At 43.8% G+C, this 17284-nt stretch overlaps 1 pseudogene; it reads left to right on the top strand.

The window, feature by feature from the left end:
* Positions 1-4401: 4401 nt before the first annotated feature.
* Positions 4402-5296, top strand: LOC143439595 (large ribosomal subunit protein uL18 pseudogene; annotated as a pseudogene).
* Positions 5297-17284: the final 11988 nt, after the last annotated feature.

Genomic DNA, 17284 nt, shown 5'->3' on the forward strand with positions numbered 1-17284 from the left:
GCTGCTACTCTTTAAAGCCCAACCTTGAGGCCAGCCTGGTCTACAGAGTGAGTTTCAAGACATCAAGGTCACAAAGAGAAACCCTGTCTTCAACAACAACAACACAACAAAGTTTAAGAGTCCCCTGGGATACATGGAGGTTATAGTCCTCCATGTCAAATAAGTGGTTTGTAGGCCTGGGAACCTAGCTCAGTGCCAGGGAGGTTCTGGATTCAACTCCCTAGCAGTGGAAAGAAGAAAGGAAATGGTATCTGTATTCATCTCTTTAATTTTCTACAGTGTACACTTTGTTTTTTATTGGGAAACAATATATTAAATATGTATCAAAGAAGACAGAATAGTATCCAACTCTCCAGATACATATCTTCCATTTTCAACAACTGTTGACTTTTGGGTTCTTTCATCCCACCCTTCTAATCTCTTTGTTCCTGTAGTATTTTAAATCAAATCCCAGACACCACATGAGCTAACAGTCATCCACTGCAGGGAGCCTCCAGGTACGAGGGAACAGTGAGGGCAGCTGTCAGAGGAACTGTCTACTCGTTCCATCCAGAAGCTTTCTTTCCTTATTAACAAATTGCCCTCACTCCCCAGAGGACCTTTTCTTTCCATAACTGCTATTGGCACCTCAAGGAACAACGACTTTCCTGCTCTGACTCTGGTGACGCTCGCTGGACTGGAGACTTGGGAGACTTGGGTCTGGTGTCAGCACCCACTGGTTTTGATGGAGCGACATTGGCAATGACTAGCTTTTCCACCTCGCTGGGTGCGTTCCATCCATCACTGAAACTCACTGTTGGCCCACTTTACAGATTTGGCTAGAGACACTAAACAACTTGCTTAGGCTCAGAGGACAACAGAAGTGGGTTTTCCTTGAGTTACACTTGGGCTGGTCCTGGCTTGGTCCAGTGACATTATCACATAATTTCAACCTACTTCCCTGAGGGTGATATGGTGAAGGATTAACAAGAACCTTTGAAAATACTTGACTGTCTTAAATCACAAAAATCTTTGAGTAGTTAATACATTTTCTGTCTAATTAATTGTTTGACAATTTTATCCATGTATACAGTATATGGGGATTAGGTGAATGGGAATCATTGTCCTCTACAATCATATCTTCACCTCTGGTGACCCCCTTCTCCTTCCTAATTAGGATTCATCCTGCTTGCCCACCATTTTGTTGTGCATGGGTCTCACCCAAGTCACCCCAGGTGCTCTGTGTTTGCAGTGAGTAGCAGTTAATGCAGAGATTTCTAACTGATCTAAGGGCTGAGACTAAGTGACTATTAGGTGCTCGGCCCTAAACAGAGTAACTATCTCATGAAAAGCTGTTCTGTGATGTCCTATGACTCAAAAGTCCAAAAGCTATAAAATGGGTTCAGACCCCTGGTCCTCTTCTGTCACATTTCCCTGCTCACATCCTCTGTAAGGCAATGCAACTTGTATAATTTATTATTTGTTTAATCAAAATGTGAATATATATACTCATATGTGTGCATACTTTTCTTATTTCCCCCATTCTTTCACAAAAGATAGCACTTTTGTATGTTCTAACAAAAGTTGAGGGTATTTCTAAACTCACCATGTAGCCCAGGCTAGCCCCAAACTTGTGGCTGTCCCCCTGTCTCAGCTTACCAAGTGCTGGGGTTACAGGCATGAGTCAGCATACTTAGCTTCTCAATGAGTGTTTGTCAGCCCTTAGTTGTAAACCAGCTGATGCCTCTCTAAGTGTGCTGAGCATGGGAAGTGTGATCATCGGGGAGCAGGAGAGAGGTGGGTGGGAGGTAACGGTGTCAGATAGAACTCTGGAAAGATGAAGGTGAGAACTCTAATCCTCTCATTAATAGAAAGGAAAGATTAGAGACTAAGACATGTGAAAGGGAGGTGAGTGGGCACCCAAAGGAACATCGTCTTCTTTCTAATTCCACCCAAGAGCAGCTTTGTGTCTTTAGATCTTTGCTGCGGAACTGAACTGTATCAGTTGTGTAACTGTGAATCACAGTACTGTGTTTCCAGCTTTACTATTCTAGCCCTAGATCAGAATCTAGAGAGAGAAACAAGGTCCAGCCAGGAAGTTAGCGTGTGTATGTAGCTGGCTGGCATTATTGCTAGCACTGTGGTTTAACACAGAACGTTTTGTTTTCACTATCGAGGTTTCAAAATTCTCAACATATCATTACACCCACACCAAGAACGCAGAGAAACAGCTTCTCTTGGAGCTAAGAGTTTGAAGGAGGGGTGACAGGCAGGAACGGGAGCAATGTGCACACTTTCAGAGAGCTACGTGAACCGTTTCCAACGGTCAACAGGAAGTCTTTGCTGTGTGCATGTCTCAGGTCTCCATTCCTTCCTTTTAAAGACACCCGACTGCTGTCTACGTCTTTCACAGGACACGTCCCCACCCTCTGTATGTCCTGCTAGTCTCACCCGTCATCCATGTTTGAACAGATTCTTCTAGAATTCAGAAACCCCATCATGCAACACCATGTGTGTTGAACCCTTTGAACTTGACACAGGGCTCTCCTGACATCTGGGGTAGTTTATAGGTCTCCTGCCTGCCGTCACTTTTTCCCTTGAGTGATGTATTTCTTTAACTCACAGTCTTGGCAAGTATGGGACAATGATCCCTTCTTTCCTGTCCTGATAAATAGCCTTTCCACAACACAGGGCTAAGATTCTCCTTTATTTATTAATGATTTTTATCATCTTATTTTGAAGCAAGGTCTTACTATGTAGCCTAGATTGGCCTTAACTCCCAGTCTTCCCACTGAGCTCCTGGATGCCGAGGTCGCAGTATGACCCATCACACATGGCTTGTTAATAAATCTTACATTTTAGAATCATTTTACATCTATAGAAAAGCCACAAAAACAGGACGAGAGGCTTCACATCCAAACCATTTCCCTGTGTTCACATATGACATCAATACAGCAGATACAGCCACAACAAATGAACTCAATCATTGTAATTGAATTCACACAACTCATTTGGATCTCTTTAGAATGTTGTGGGTGTCTTTGTTAGATTCCAGACTCCTGTTTTAAGATACCCACATATATTTGTATTTTTTTTTTTTAGGTTCTTCTTTACTGAATAGTTTATTATTAGTTTTTTATATTTGGACAATCTAGGCATCTCCAAAAACTTTTATAATAATATAACAAATATAATACTTGCTATACGTTAACAGTTATGTAAAATGACCATTGATTTGAAAGCACACACCACTGTTTACTACCTATGACATAAATGCTATTATTTAAGCAATACAGCTATAGGTGTTAACTGCACCCGTTGATAGTAATTAATAATAGGACTAAACTAAGCAAATAATATATTTGAAAAAACATTTTTTCAACTACGCCTTTTATGTTGTAAGAGTTTTTTTCCTGCCTCTGTTTTGTGTTTACTTTATATTTATTCTGCTCCCATAGAAGACCTGGGAATTGAGCTGCAGAGAGTCAGACTGTGGGAGGTCTGGTCCATGAAGAATATTTTCAGGAGCATGCTGGTCACTTGTGGGGAACATAGATCAATAACTCAGAGAACTTCTGAGAAGGACTACTTAGAGAAACTAAATAACATTAGTTTTCTTTCTCTAAAATGACTTTTAAAGCTGATCTTAAAAACAGTACCTAGTACACACACTACTGAATTTGGTTCTCAAAGCAACCTTGCTGGGGTTTACTCCTACCTACAAACCACCTGACTTTAGGCATTCTTGGTGCTGAAGGCTCCTTCCACCATGCACCTCTGGAAGAGGAGTCATCTCTCCCAAGCCCTGCAGTAATAATCACTTCCTTTTCTTGCGCAAGAGGGCCCTTCTGGAAATTTTATAGACCCTAGAAAGGCATGAAATGAGAGTCTTTTGGGGTCTCACACCTGCATCTGATGTCTAGGACTGTGGGACCCCTCTTGAAACTGTGGGGAACTAGGCAAGAAGAACACCTGCAAGCTGGAATGGCTGGTGGAAAGCGGAAGAGTGTGTGAGCCACCCGATCAGCCTAGCCCAGGTCTGCCCCACTGTAGACATCCATGCTATGAGAAGCAAGGACCCTTGTTATTTTAAGTAGCTCATCATTGGTCACCAGAGTTGCCTATGCTTCACGGCCGAAGGCAGCCAAATCACATGTCCAATTATTCATGATTGTGTTTAGTCCTTTGGCTCCAACGGGACCTCTCCACATGCACCTGTGAGTTCAGAACATGTCATCCTGGTCTTCACCCCGTACTTCTGACATTGTTGGCCTCACTGAGCTCTGCAGCTAGTTTTTGGTTTTTTGTTTGTTTGTTTGTTTGTTTGTTTGTTTTTTAAAAAACACCACTAGGTAAATTAAATATAAGAACCATTGGTCAAGGCCTGTGTGGAGCCGTGGTTGTGGGTCTCTGTTCTGTAGGATGGGTTTCATAAAAGTTGTCAAGAATAAGGCCTACCTTAAAACATAGCAAGTGAGATTTAGAAAGTGGCGAGAGGGTAAAACTGACTACTTTCTATGCACAGAAATGATTGGTGATCCAGGACAAGAATAAGTACAACACACCCAAATATAGTTCATGTAACTAACAGAGATATCATCTGCCAGATTGTATATGCCCATATAGAAGGGGATATGATCATCTGCACAGCATATGCACATGAACTTCCAAAATACGGTGTGAAAGTTGGCCTGACAAATTATGCTGCAGCCTCTTGCACTGGCCTGCTGCTGGCCCGCAGGCTTCTGAATAGGTTTGGCATGGACAAGATCTATGAAGGCCAAGTGACGCTGGATGGAAATGAATACAATGTGGAAAGCATTGACTGTCAGCCTGGTGACTTCACTTGTTATTTGTATGCTGGTCTTGCCCGAACTACAACTGGTAATAAGGTTTTCAGGGCCCTGAAGGGAGCTGTGAATGGAGGCTTGTCTATCCCTCATAGGACAAAATGATTCCCTGGTAATGACTGAAAGCAAGGAGTTCCATGCAGAGGTACATCGGGAGCACGTCATGAGTCAGAATGTGGCCGACTACATGTGCCACCTAACGGAGGAAGATTAAGATGCGTATAAGAAACAGTTCACGCACAGTACATCAAGAACAATGTCACTCCAGACATGGAAGAGATGTATAAGAAAACTCATGCTGCTATCTGAGAGAATCCAGTCTATGAGAAGAAGCCCAAGAGAGAAATGAAGAAGAGGTGGAATTGTCCCAAAATGTGTTTTGCCCAAAAGAAAGACAGGGTTGCTCAAAAGAAGGCAAGCTTCCTCAGCTCAGGAACGGGCTGCTGAAAGCTAAAGCAATTTTCTATGAAGATTTTTTTTCATAAAAACAATAAACATTGATCAAGCAAAAAAAAAAAAAAAAACCATTGATCATGCAAATGGCATGGAAGTTACATTTGAGGAGACTGCTGTCATGTCTTGCTGTCACCGTAACCCATTGTTTTTAGGTTTTCTCAAGTATTAAGGGAACCCTGCATTCCAGTTTACCCATAACAATGCCAGCTTGTAACTATAAATGAAAATCCTTTATTCTCCTAAATGTCCTTATTTGGGTGACTGGTAACCTTATTAGAGAACACCTAGGGCACTAATCAAGATATTTCAATATAACTATCCCCCAGCCTCAGGATTGCACATGCCCTGGAGACTTTTGATTTTAGGGCAGGTTGTTGGTTTGGAAGAATCTCAGCTGTCTCATGGGAAGTTAAACCTTTCCTAGTTCCTGGGTGTCCTGATTTGTTACAGCTCTGGGGTGTGTGTAAAGGTAAAAGAAAATTCTAGATTCCCCGAGGCTCTTTGCAGCCCCAGGATTCCCTGACAACACATCCTCTGCTGTCCTCGGGACTAGGAGAGAAAAGTGCACTGTACTTGAGAAGAAAACTCTTGGTTCACAGAGCTGCAGTGAGGCTTGGCTCGGAAGAATGTCAAGCAGAGGAAAGGAGAGGGTGTACAAAGCAACAGTCAAGGGAGAGACAGTCAACTTCCTCGACATGTGGCAATGCAGGTTACGGAAGTTTGTGTGGGCTTAACAAGGTGTCGGTAAGTACGGCTCCATCTACAAGGGGAGGCCAAGATCAGAAAGATCTGGTACATCTTTGGGGTGATAATAAAGAAGTCTTAAAGGACTGCCCATTGGCCCCCAGAAAGCTATGCTGTAGACTCCTGAATATGAGGGGAACATCAAGGCTTCCCTTGTTCACTCTTTTTGGAGTTTAGATCTGTAGATGTTAGAAATTTTTCTCTTCCAGCCTTTGTATTTTGATTTTCCAGGTCTTTCTAACAAATTTCTTAAAGATGAGCAAGGTTGGACTCCATTCCTTGAACCACAGACTGCTAAGGGAGCTGCCTAGTCCAGAGTGGAGGGTAGTGAATGGTCACAGTACACGCAGGACAGGGGACTGTGAAACAACAGATGAGAAAGCATCTTAAACAGTGGTTCTCAACCTGTAGCCCTCGGCCCCTTTAGGGGTCAAACGACCCTTTCACAGGGTCGCATAGCAAATGTCTTGCTATCAGACATTTATATTACGATTCTTAGCAATAACAAAATTACAGTTATAAAGTAACAATGAAAATAATTTTATGGGTGTGGGGGTCACCTTGATGTGAGAAATTACATGAAAGGGTCACAGCATTAGGAAGGGCGAGAACCACTGATCTAGAAGGCAGAAGATAGCTCAGATATCAATGTTAGACTGTAAAATATGAGCTAAGTGTGTGGGTGTGTGAAGGACTGGACACAGCCACTTCCCACTGAGTGTATAGAAAAGACACAGGAGAAAAGTGAGGTTCCCTTGACAGTTGAAAAGGAAAACAATATTTATTGAAAGAGAAGGAAAAAATATATCCTGATTGGAAAGTCTAAGTGTGTTTCTTTATCTGGTAGTACAGTTGTTCAAGCTACTCGAAGGAGAAAGGACTAGCAAAGGCCTTGGAGGTTTTATGGTTACTGCGTTCTATTTGTGTTGAAGGCTAAGGTGTCTTAGTCCAATTTCTGTTGCTGTAACAGAACACCAGAGGCTGGGTAAAGAATAGAAGTTTATAAGAAGTAGTCGTGGTAGCATGATGAATCTGCATTCTGACATGGTGGAAGACATCCCATGGTTAAACAGAGCATAGAAGCTTCTCTTATACAGTCACGTATATGACCACATAGCTCTCACTCTCCTGATGTAATCTCATCCTAAATATCTCCCAAAGGCCTGACCTCCAGATTCCCAACACAAAAAATCTTGAGGACAGTCCTGTACCAAACGCTAGAACACAGACTTTGGATTTTATTTGGTGGGTCCCAGGGAATGGAGACTGCTGGTGTTCAGGGAGAATCACTGGGCAACAGATGCATTCAGGTGTGAAATCTGGTAGCCATAGATACATCGGCCAGTCAGGACCCTGCTGATGGCCTGGATAACTCTGAAGCCTGCTGGTGCTGGTGGAAATGGGGAAAGCAACATGCAAAATGGAAATAAGCATTTGTAAACTGACAGTTCTCCTGCTTAAAAAAAAAAAAAAACCAGAAAGCCAACTTTCAGCATGCGTTGGCACAGGCTCTGTATTTATAAATACACTGTATTTACATAGAGTGGAAGGAAAGCCTGTAACATTTCCATATGCTGCTATAACATAACTCTCCTCAACTCTCTGACTGGAGAGCTTGCTCCATACATTAGTAAGAAACAGAATAAGCAGCCAAAATAATCTCTTCATCTTTCTATGAAAGTACTTGTGTGTGTGTGTTGTATGTATATGTGTCCATGTGTACTCACACGTGTATGCACATATGCATTGTGTGTATGCACATATGTGTATTTGCTGCATGTGTAATTATGTGTATGTATATGCAATTGTGTGTAGGCATGTGTATATGCATGTGTATATGCATGTGTACATATGGTATATATGCATATATGTATTTGTATGAGTATGTGTGTGCATGCATCCACTTATTTTTAATGCATTTTTTTCAGCAAAATCTTAGACTTCAGAGGATGCATCAATTTCCACTGAGAAATCAGACTGCTTCCTGTACCCCTGGTTTTGCTTCAGTTAGACTGGTGGTGGATGCAAGGGACTTCTGATGAAGCAGAGGGAAATCCATTCACTGAGTTGTAAGTGGACAATAAACTTGGTAGTTCCCAGGACAATGACATTGTGGAGACTCGTTAATGAGTAAAAGCAAGTGATTTGCAGCTTCCCCTCTGTCGTCCCATCAAGTCTGTTGATTCTACTCTGTAAACTCATTTGAAACTTGAATCTCTTCACTATCACCCAAAAAATTCAACCCAGACTACCTTCCTGATCACAACATGTCCAGTCAGAGTAAGGCCCTCAGCTCTCCCGTGAAGAGATCAACTGGCCCTTGTCTGTCTCAGGTCTCCCTTCTTGCCCTTTGCTAAATACGAGGAGGTCCCCGTCCTGCCCCAGCCACACTGGGACCAGATCCAAGACTTTTCTTCTTCTTTAGGAATTTGGAATTAGGATTCAAACACACCAACAAGCTGTTGAAGTGCTGGGTCTGAAGCCTGGGAACTGGCGGCTAAGTGAACAGAAATCGGAGTTTATCGGAAAGCAGAGTTTATCTGGAGCACGATAGTACAGATAAAACACAGATAGAGGATGCACTCGCCCAGAAAGAGAGAGGAGATGGAGAGAGAAGAGGGGCCCCTAGGAGAGAAGTGGGGAGAGGGGGCAGGGGAGGGAGAGGAGGGGGACACTACTGGCTTGGCTATCTGGTTCCTCACTTTTCTCCTTCCAGCTCAGAGATGTGGCGAGGCCAGTGTTCCTTCCTTGGGTTCAATCCATTTCCCCACAACCTTGTAACACTCCCATCTGCCTTTCAAGCAGTTTAAAGCCATTCCTATTTTACACGCTCTCATCAACATTCTATTGACTTTATGTTCTGTCTTAGCACTGAGTGTATTACACTGGAGCTCTTGACTCCAGCTCTAGCGCTCTCTCTCTCTCTCTCTCTCTCTCTCTCTCTCTCTCTCTCTCTCTCCTGGCTGCCTTTGAACTTCCTTTCGGGTTCATAGTTTGTCTGCTGCTATCTTTTGAATTCCAGTGCTCAGGAAAGGGACAGCCATACATCAGCTAACTATCTAGAAAGGACTTTTTGAGTTAGGGGTCAAGCCTTTCACATTCTGTATCGATCCCGGCTTGGGGTGACTGTGTTTCACACTGAGCTTTGACAACATAAACATCAAACAGAAGTCATTGCTTCTGACTGGCCTGTCCCTGGGTGGTGCAGGAGGAGCTGGTAATGACTGACTCCTCGGGAGGAAGAGGCCACGGGAGGTCACTGCTGTCTGGAAACAGGGCACCGTCTTATCACAGAGTATTAGTCATTTGCTTTTATTTAAAAACATATAACTTCACATACATGAAATGTGCAGCAACAGCAGTGCAAAGATAAACAAACAAACAAATATCCAAATGGCGTCCCAGTTCTTATTCATATGTATTCATACAACTTACAGGGTGGGAGTCATCCTTCTAATCAAAATATATTTCATGAACCAATTATAGTTTTATTTTCTGTTGCTGTCTGAATTTTCTAAGTTTTAATAATACCTCTATGATAGCTTAGCTAATTAGATATGCATTAGATTCTTGAATTTTCCTATGATTGATATTCAGATTGCTTTGCTCCTTCCTCCTCCTTCCCCCACCTCCCTCCCCTTCCTCCTTCCTCCTTCCCTTCTCCCCTTCTCCCTCCCTTCTTCCTCTCTCCTCCATCCCTCCTCCCTCTGTCCTCCCTTCCCTTTCCCTCTCTCCTGCTGCTCCTCCCCCATTTTCTCTCTCCCTTTTTTCCTCCTCTCCGTCCACTGTTGATGTGGTTTATTTGGAAAACATCATATAAGTTTTTCTTTTAGTTTGATTCATTTAGAATAAATCTGCTTGACCCACGTTATTGCCATAGGGTTGAGCTTTTGTTAAACATCAAACATTCGCTGAGAATGTTGTGCCGCTGGGTGCTAAATGCTGGCACCACAATGATACAACGTTCTGCCTCTCAAAGAGTTCTCTTGCTGTCTCTTCCCTTCTGGCTTGGCAAAGGGTACCATGCAGGCTACAGTGGGGGAACTGTCATAAAAGGCCTGACTCAGCTGTGGGCCTGCATGCTACAGTACTGATTGGACAGGAAGTGTCCCTGGAGCAGTAGTGGCAGGTCTGATATGGGGGTAGATAACTACTGCTGTGTATCTGAGCAGAGGCCTCAGCCTCAGGATGGAACCCATGTGGTACCGCAAACCTGGTCAAAGGCTGGTGACTGCATTATTAAATACTAAAAATGCTGCTACTGTTTTGCTAAGTGCCCATCAAATTGTCATCTAAATAATCATGTTTATTTCTGTACTATTCTTAGCTTCGGTCAGAGATAGATAGTTCTTTTGGATGTACACAGTAGTAACTAAAGAAATTCATAACTTATCAAAGTGATGAAATTAGGAGACTATTGCACACTCAGGCATGGATGGAAGATTCTGTACTACCCCTTCCTAGGCTCAGCTATGAATGGGAGACTCTGTACCACCTCATCCTAGGCTCAGCAGATAAATTAGAATATGGCATGGCAAAGTGCTATCCCATAGGGATGAACAATTAGCTGTGAAGCCAGACTCCCTTGCCTTGGAGCTGGCTTTAAATGCTATATTTCTTATTAAAGGATGCCATGATCTCTGTCCACAGCAACAGTGTGGTCTCTTTGACCCCAGTGCCATTACCCAGGACAGTCAAAGGAAAGAATTTGTGACTCTTCTAGTATTACCAGTAATAATGAGTAATAATGGGTATTTTGCTGAGTATCTAGGTCTGGATTTTATGATGTGATACAATGTAACCCTCTCAGTGATAATGTGAGACGGTTACTTATATTGCCCTCACTGTTTCTCACAACAGAGCTTCAAAGACATAAAAACAACTTGCCAGGTTCACACAAGTTAAAAAAAAAAAAAAAAAACCGGAAGGGAGAAGATGGGTGGGTGTTCACACTTGTAACTTCAATATTTGGGAAGCTGAGGCAGGAGGACTGAGTTCAAAACCAGTTTGAGTTACACAGAAGTTCTGCAGACAGGCTAGGAACTCAGTCAGTTTAGCTGCAAAATTGCTGTCTCTGAACTGAATTTCCCTCTTTCTGGGCAAGCTCTGTAAACGCAAAGTCTTTGTTCTGAGGGTGACTACAGGAGAGCATTGTTTGTTGAGGAAGCCTTACTGGCCAAGTTTCAAGTCTCTTCAATGTGGCCTCTCTTGATTGCCAACCCTCATGGTCAGGACTAACCTTCTCTCGGTCCCCAGACAGCAATGAGGTGACCACTGGAGCCTCTTTTGATAACGCTGTTCTAGGGTACACATGGAGCAACACACATTGCTTTAGTTTGTATTATTCATCAAGATGCTCTTGCCAGAAGGTAGTTCTTGTCCTCTTTGATATTTTGATGTCTAGTCACAACCGTGACCTTCTGTGTATTCCAACACCCGGCATGCTCACACGTTTCCTGTTTGAGAAATTATTAGCAACGAGCCTGAATCCAAACAGAAGTTGCCTTTGGCTGGGATCCCAAGAAACAGTCCCTGACTAGGGGTCATGAGCAAGTGATATTTTACAGAGGAAATGCTCCCGAGGGAATCTAGTAACAGAGTAAGAAAGCCAGACAAGGAATGGGGGAACATAAAGCAAAGGTGTGTGGAACTTCTGCTCCTCCCTGACCCCAGGGGAGCTCGGGAGTATTAATTATACCTCAGACTTGGTCTCTAGCAAGACAGGGAGTTGAACTTTGTTACTCTTCTACCAGGCAGGCACTGGCTTTAAGGTTGTAACTCTGCACATCTGATTCTCTGGACTTGAATAAACCAGGCAGCTGCTGGGGAGCCCTCTGGAGAAGATGATAGGCATGAACTGCTGGAGAAAAGGTAGACAAAAGTGATCTGGACATTCAGAACACACAGAGGTATCCTGCTCATATCGACATGCAGACAGTGTCCAAACTAGAGCCCAGTGGCTAAAACCACATTCATTGGAAGTTGGTCTGAATTTACATCCCAACTTGGCTATCCCATATACACAACCTGGCCAGCTAAGACTTGGTTTCCTTTGAATAAGTGAGAGGGGAAGACTTGAGATCTGTGTTGGAAGGATTATTTTGATGATGGCCACAAGCAGATTTTCAGTAACTGTTAGCTCTCACCTCTGATTCAATACAAAGATAAATTGTGGAACGTCCCCAGCCCAGCTGGGCCATATGCCTTTATTTTTGAAAGTTTGTTATCACTTAAAAAAAAAAAAGAATCTGCTGTTACTGAAGCTGTGGATAGTTTTTTAAAAGTCCATGTTTGTAACAAGACCTGACAAGCTTTACAGAGCGCTACAGTCTTCGTCTCCGCTTGCTTTGTCTGTGCAAAGAACCCTTGTCTTACAGAGAGAACTCAGGCAGCTGCTTCTCCTAAGTTCTCGATTACCATTTCTTTCCGTTTTTAAATCTTAGGATAGAAACCTTTGAACAGATTTTTTTAAAAGAGAGAGAACATAATGAGCCCCTGGAGAAGAATAGAAAATAACAACAACAACAACAACAACAACAACAACCCAGTTTCAACAATTACCAGTTCTCAGCCAGCCTTGTTTCATCTGTGCCCTAAATTTACCTCCTTCCCATTATTTGAAGCAAATAAATATTGGACACAGTTACCATTGCATCTATGAATATTTTACTGTGTACTTCCAAGAGATGAGAATGCCTTAGATTTTCATTTAAAATTAGCATATGCTAAAGCTGCTCTTGGTTTTTAATGCAATGAATTTTCATGCTTGTGTAGATGTGTGTGTGTCCATCCCTATGATCACACTGTTGAGCAATCATGTCGTCCCATAGGAGGCAACATTTATGGATACAATACCATGACCAGACCTGTTTAAAAAGTAGCAACAAAGAAGCTTTCAAGGGTACATGTGACTCTGACCGTTTACAGTCATGAACAGCTCCCCAGTATGCCCACACTCTAATTCATGCTGTCCCTCTTACAAAGGAAGGGCTCCTGTCTGGGTGTGTCTTACACAGCACGTGCTCTAAGCAGTCTCTACCCTTGGTTCTGACAAGAGATCCAAATAAACAAGGTACTTCTCCACTGGCCAGGGATAGGGATACAAACTCGGGTCTTCTTCTGTGCTAGCCAGCTCTCTACCACTGACAGCGTTTTGCTTTGTTTCATTTCGGGGAGGGTGTCTTGCCGTTATGCAGGCTGATTTTGACCTCAAGATCCTCCCAATTCAGCCTCCCTAGTTGCTGGGTTTGTCGCACTCAGCCAAAATGATACATTCTGCAACAATTTATTTATCCTCTTCTGCATATAATCAGTTTCTTGTGTTCCCCAGATCTCTCTCTCTCTGTTGGAAATTTTGTGACACCCCCAGTTCTTATACAGAACAATTAGCCATACTAACAGGACTTTACATTTTTAGGAGATGGAGTATTTTAAGATGGTTCTCGCCTTCTTTTTTTTTTAAATGACATAAAATTTTAACTCAATATTGTTTTATTTCTTATGAAAATAGCTGCAAATGGTAGAGCTGAAAGGGAAGGTAAGTCTTTCGCTAATGTAGGTGTGACGGTGCAGCCTGTGAGGTTGACATCTTGGAGACTAAGGCAAATGGGTCTTGAGTTGAAGACCAGTCTGGGATACATAGTGCGATCCTGCCCCAAAGAGGAGAAAGAGGACAAGGAGGGTGAAGAAGAAGAAGAGGAAGAGGAGGCAGATGGAGAGCAGGGTGCGTAGGAGGGCGAGTCACAAATAGGATCACCTTACTTCACAGATAAGAACTCTCAGGAGGGTGGGAGAAACGCTGGCGCAAAACTGGGGCTAACAGTTGGAAATGTTGCTTCTGTTGAAGGCCTCGTTCCATCATGTCAAGTGGCGAGACAGGGGTATGACATTTCCGTCATCACAGGTGGTAGTGAACTTAAGTTCCCACGGACTCAGGCGGCCACTAATCTACATATAGCCTTATTCTGGATGTTTCGTGTAGCACTTTCTTTTGGTAGCTTTGCGTGCTCTTACCTGGTACTCATGGCCTATGAATATGTCGGCAGAAAGTAAAACACATTCCAGTGACAGGAAGAATGAAGGAAAGGGCTGTGTGTGGATATTTAGCAGTCTCTATTAACAAGACGTCTGGAAGAAGCAGTGTGGCTTGGTCCAGCCACTCTACATTGTCTCCGCCTTCCTCCTGGCTCCACCTTCCTTCTGGCTCCGCCTTCCTCCTGGCTCCAGTCTTCAGTCCTGAAGAGCATCCAGACCTCTCGGCCACACTACCTATCCCCTGCCTCACACACCCCTTAACCAATCTTCTGGCTCCTCCCCGCACACAGCTCTGAAACAGGCCCACAGAATGGACAGAAAGTCAGATACAGTGCGCTCTCAGTGCCTCATCCAAGTACAGGCCCACCACAGCTGGCTTCTTCTTGTCACTCAAAAAACAAAAACAGAATTAAGCCACGCCCCTGTCCTCACCCCATGCAGGAAGGACTGAGGAAGTGACTAGAGAGCAACAGTGGGGTGCAGTTATCAAGACTGACTGTTGAAGCCAGCCACACTGCCTCCTGGACCGAAGCCAGGGTTGTTGGCAAGAGAAAGGGTGTGGAGACGTGCTGAGATGGTCTTGAGTGGGCAGCGAAGAGTGTCTGCCATGACAGGAAACCCAAAACTGTGCCAGCTGTTGGGAGATGCTCAGCATTTTCATGGCATATTGGGTAGAACACAAGTGCTGGAGAGACACGGCTGAAGTGTTGTGTCAGCCCTACTGCTACGGCTGAACTGTGCACCCCAAATTCATATGATGAATCCCCCAGTCTGCAGTACCTCCGAGTGTAGCTGATAAGAGACAAAGAGCCCACAGAACGGCGAGCGAGTCTACTAGGCTATTAAGGTTGACCAGAAGCAGATCTGGCTGTTCTTATGAGACAACCTGGACAGGATCACATGAGCAGAGGAAAATGGCCATGCAAAGAGACAGGCAGAGCCTGGCTACCCGCCCTCCAAGGAGGGAAGCCCTAAATGAAGCAGTTCCTGCTGGTACCTGAATTGGAAGCCTCCAAACTTCAGTGCTCTGGGAAGATTAAGTCTTTGTTTAAGACTTTCATTATAGAGACCCCAGAACACTAATACAACCACCTAGCCCAGCATTTGCCCTCCGATGTCATTAACTATCCTGTGCATGTGTATGTGTGGGTGACTGTTTGGTGCATGTGTGTAGTTGTTACATATAAATGTGTAATATTGGCATGTCTACTCTCCATTGTTCCTCCATTATTAGCCACTATTAAATAAGAATAAATATTCTGATATGAACCCAACAGTGGATTAGACATGCGGAAAACCCTGAGCAAGAAAGATTGGTGTCTTCTGACCTTGCTAAGCCTGTGCTCTGGTAGAAGAAAGCAACAATAACTAAGTTTTAAAAACACTGTGCAATGTCTGTAATTCCTGATTGTGCGGAATGCTCTGATGGAAAACACCTAGTGATGGAAGAATAGAAAGTGAGAGTCAGTCAGTCACGTGAAAGAACCTCTCAGATGGCAAGGACAGTTGGTGCAAAGAAAAAGAGTTTGACATGGGCTAGCCTGGTACTGGAGGCCAGTGTTGCTGGAACATGGTGAGGTCGGGCCTGGGGAAGGATAAGGCTGAAGTCCTGTCCAGGCTCCAGACCACACAGCACCTTGGGGAGGGGGGATTGGGGTGAGGGGGCTGGGTGCTTGCGTTCCATTTTAGTGTGTGTGTTTGTGTAATAGGCTTGTTTTAAACCACTGTGGCTGCTGAGTAGACAATCATTGAGGAGAAGCGAGAGTAAACACAAGGAGGTAAGTTATAAATAGTAACAGGATGAAGAAAGGTGATAGTAAAGGAAGAGAGATCCAGGGAGAGGAGCCTATCATGTCTGTGCCTCTGTGTGAGTGTGCACGTGTGTGTGTGTGTGTGTGTGTGTGTGTGTGTGTGTGTGTGCGCGCGCGCGTGCACACACACATATGCGGATGTATAAAATGTCAGCATTGAACTCCAATATCATGTGGTTTCTGTGGAGGTTCTCATGCTCTCCTATGTCTTTTCTCATAGGTCTAGGCTTCTCTTCCATCTCACTCCATTCCTGCCTGTCAAGATACACACCTCAGCTCTGGGTAGTGCTTTGACATGCAGCAGAGTCCAGAGATGCTCTATAGGGAGTCATCCACACACAAAGATCAAGGGAGAGACAACATCCCTGACCTAAAGATGGGCAAAAGTGTGTCCATCATGGCTAGCTGGTTATGAAGGTGACTGGGCACTGGCTGGGAGAGGCATCAGCATTGGCAATGGATGGAGCTTCCTCTGGAAGAAGCATGGTATCTCATACTGAGACTGTCCTTGGCTCTGCCTCCTCCTCTTCCCCAACCCCACATTACAGTGATAGACGGAAGTCTATAATGTAGATATTCACCCCAGTCTTCCTAGTTAGGCTAGATATAATAAATGTATTTGAATATTCCCCTAAATCTCTCTAGTAAGGCTAGGTATAGTAAATGTATCTCACTGATAACATTTTAGGTTCACGATGGTCTTTTCAAGGTAAGCTTATCCTATGTCAGTCAAGACGCTTCTGTAGTTGCAGCCATGATATTTCCTTCTCTGGTTTAGGGCAAGGGCAATCCCCCAGGGGCAAATGGGGGAAGAATTTAATGATGCAGAGGAGACTTTCAAATATTACCTAAATATGTATAGGGTGGAAATAAGCGTGGAACACTCTTATGGAACTTAAGTTTCCATGAAAGTAAGCACGAATGTCCCTTCATCTAGCAATGATGGTTTAAGGTCTGGTCAGAAGAAGGTCACAAGCAGCCTTGCCAATTACAGTTAAACTGACTGGAGCCCCTCTGCCAACAAAGGCCTAGGCTAGTTGCCTGGCAACCAGAATGCATTCTCCTTGTTCAATGTTTGAGGCTTTAATTCACCAACCAAGGCTGCTCTTGATGTCATTTACAACTGGGATTCACCTGTATACCTCCATTGGCGAAGGAATGGTCTCCTCCCGCTACTGAATGGGCAAATCTTACAGAAATGGTAGTGTGTAACAGCTGGAAGATTGCCTCATGTCCATTTTACAACTGAGGCACAGAGAAATCAAACTCACCCAGTTAACAACACAAGAACCCTCCTGTATGTGCTCTACTGCCAGGAGCCTGTTGGATAATTTCCAACAGGGACCTCCTCACCCAGTACAAAAGGGCCTAGCTTGCCTATCGAGCATGCAAAATGGCCCTGTGTGCTTA

Source organism: Arvicanthis niloticus, chromosome 27 (genome assembly GCF_011762505.2).
Source record: "Arvicanthis niloticus isolate mArvNil1 chromosome 27, mArvNil1.pat.X, whole genome shotgun sequence".
NCBI lineage: Eukaryota > Metazoa > Chordata > Mammalia > Rodentia > Muridae > Arvicanthis > Arvicanthis niloticus.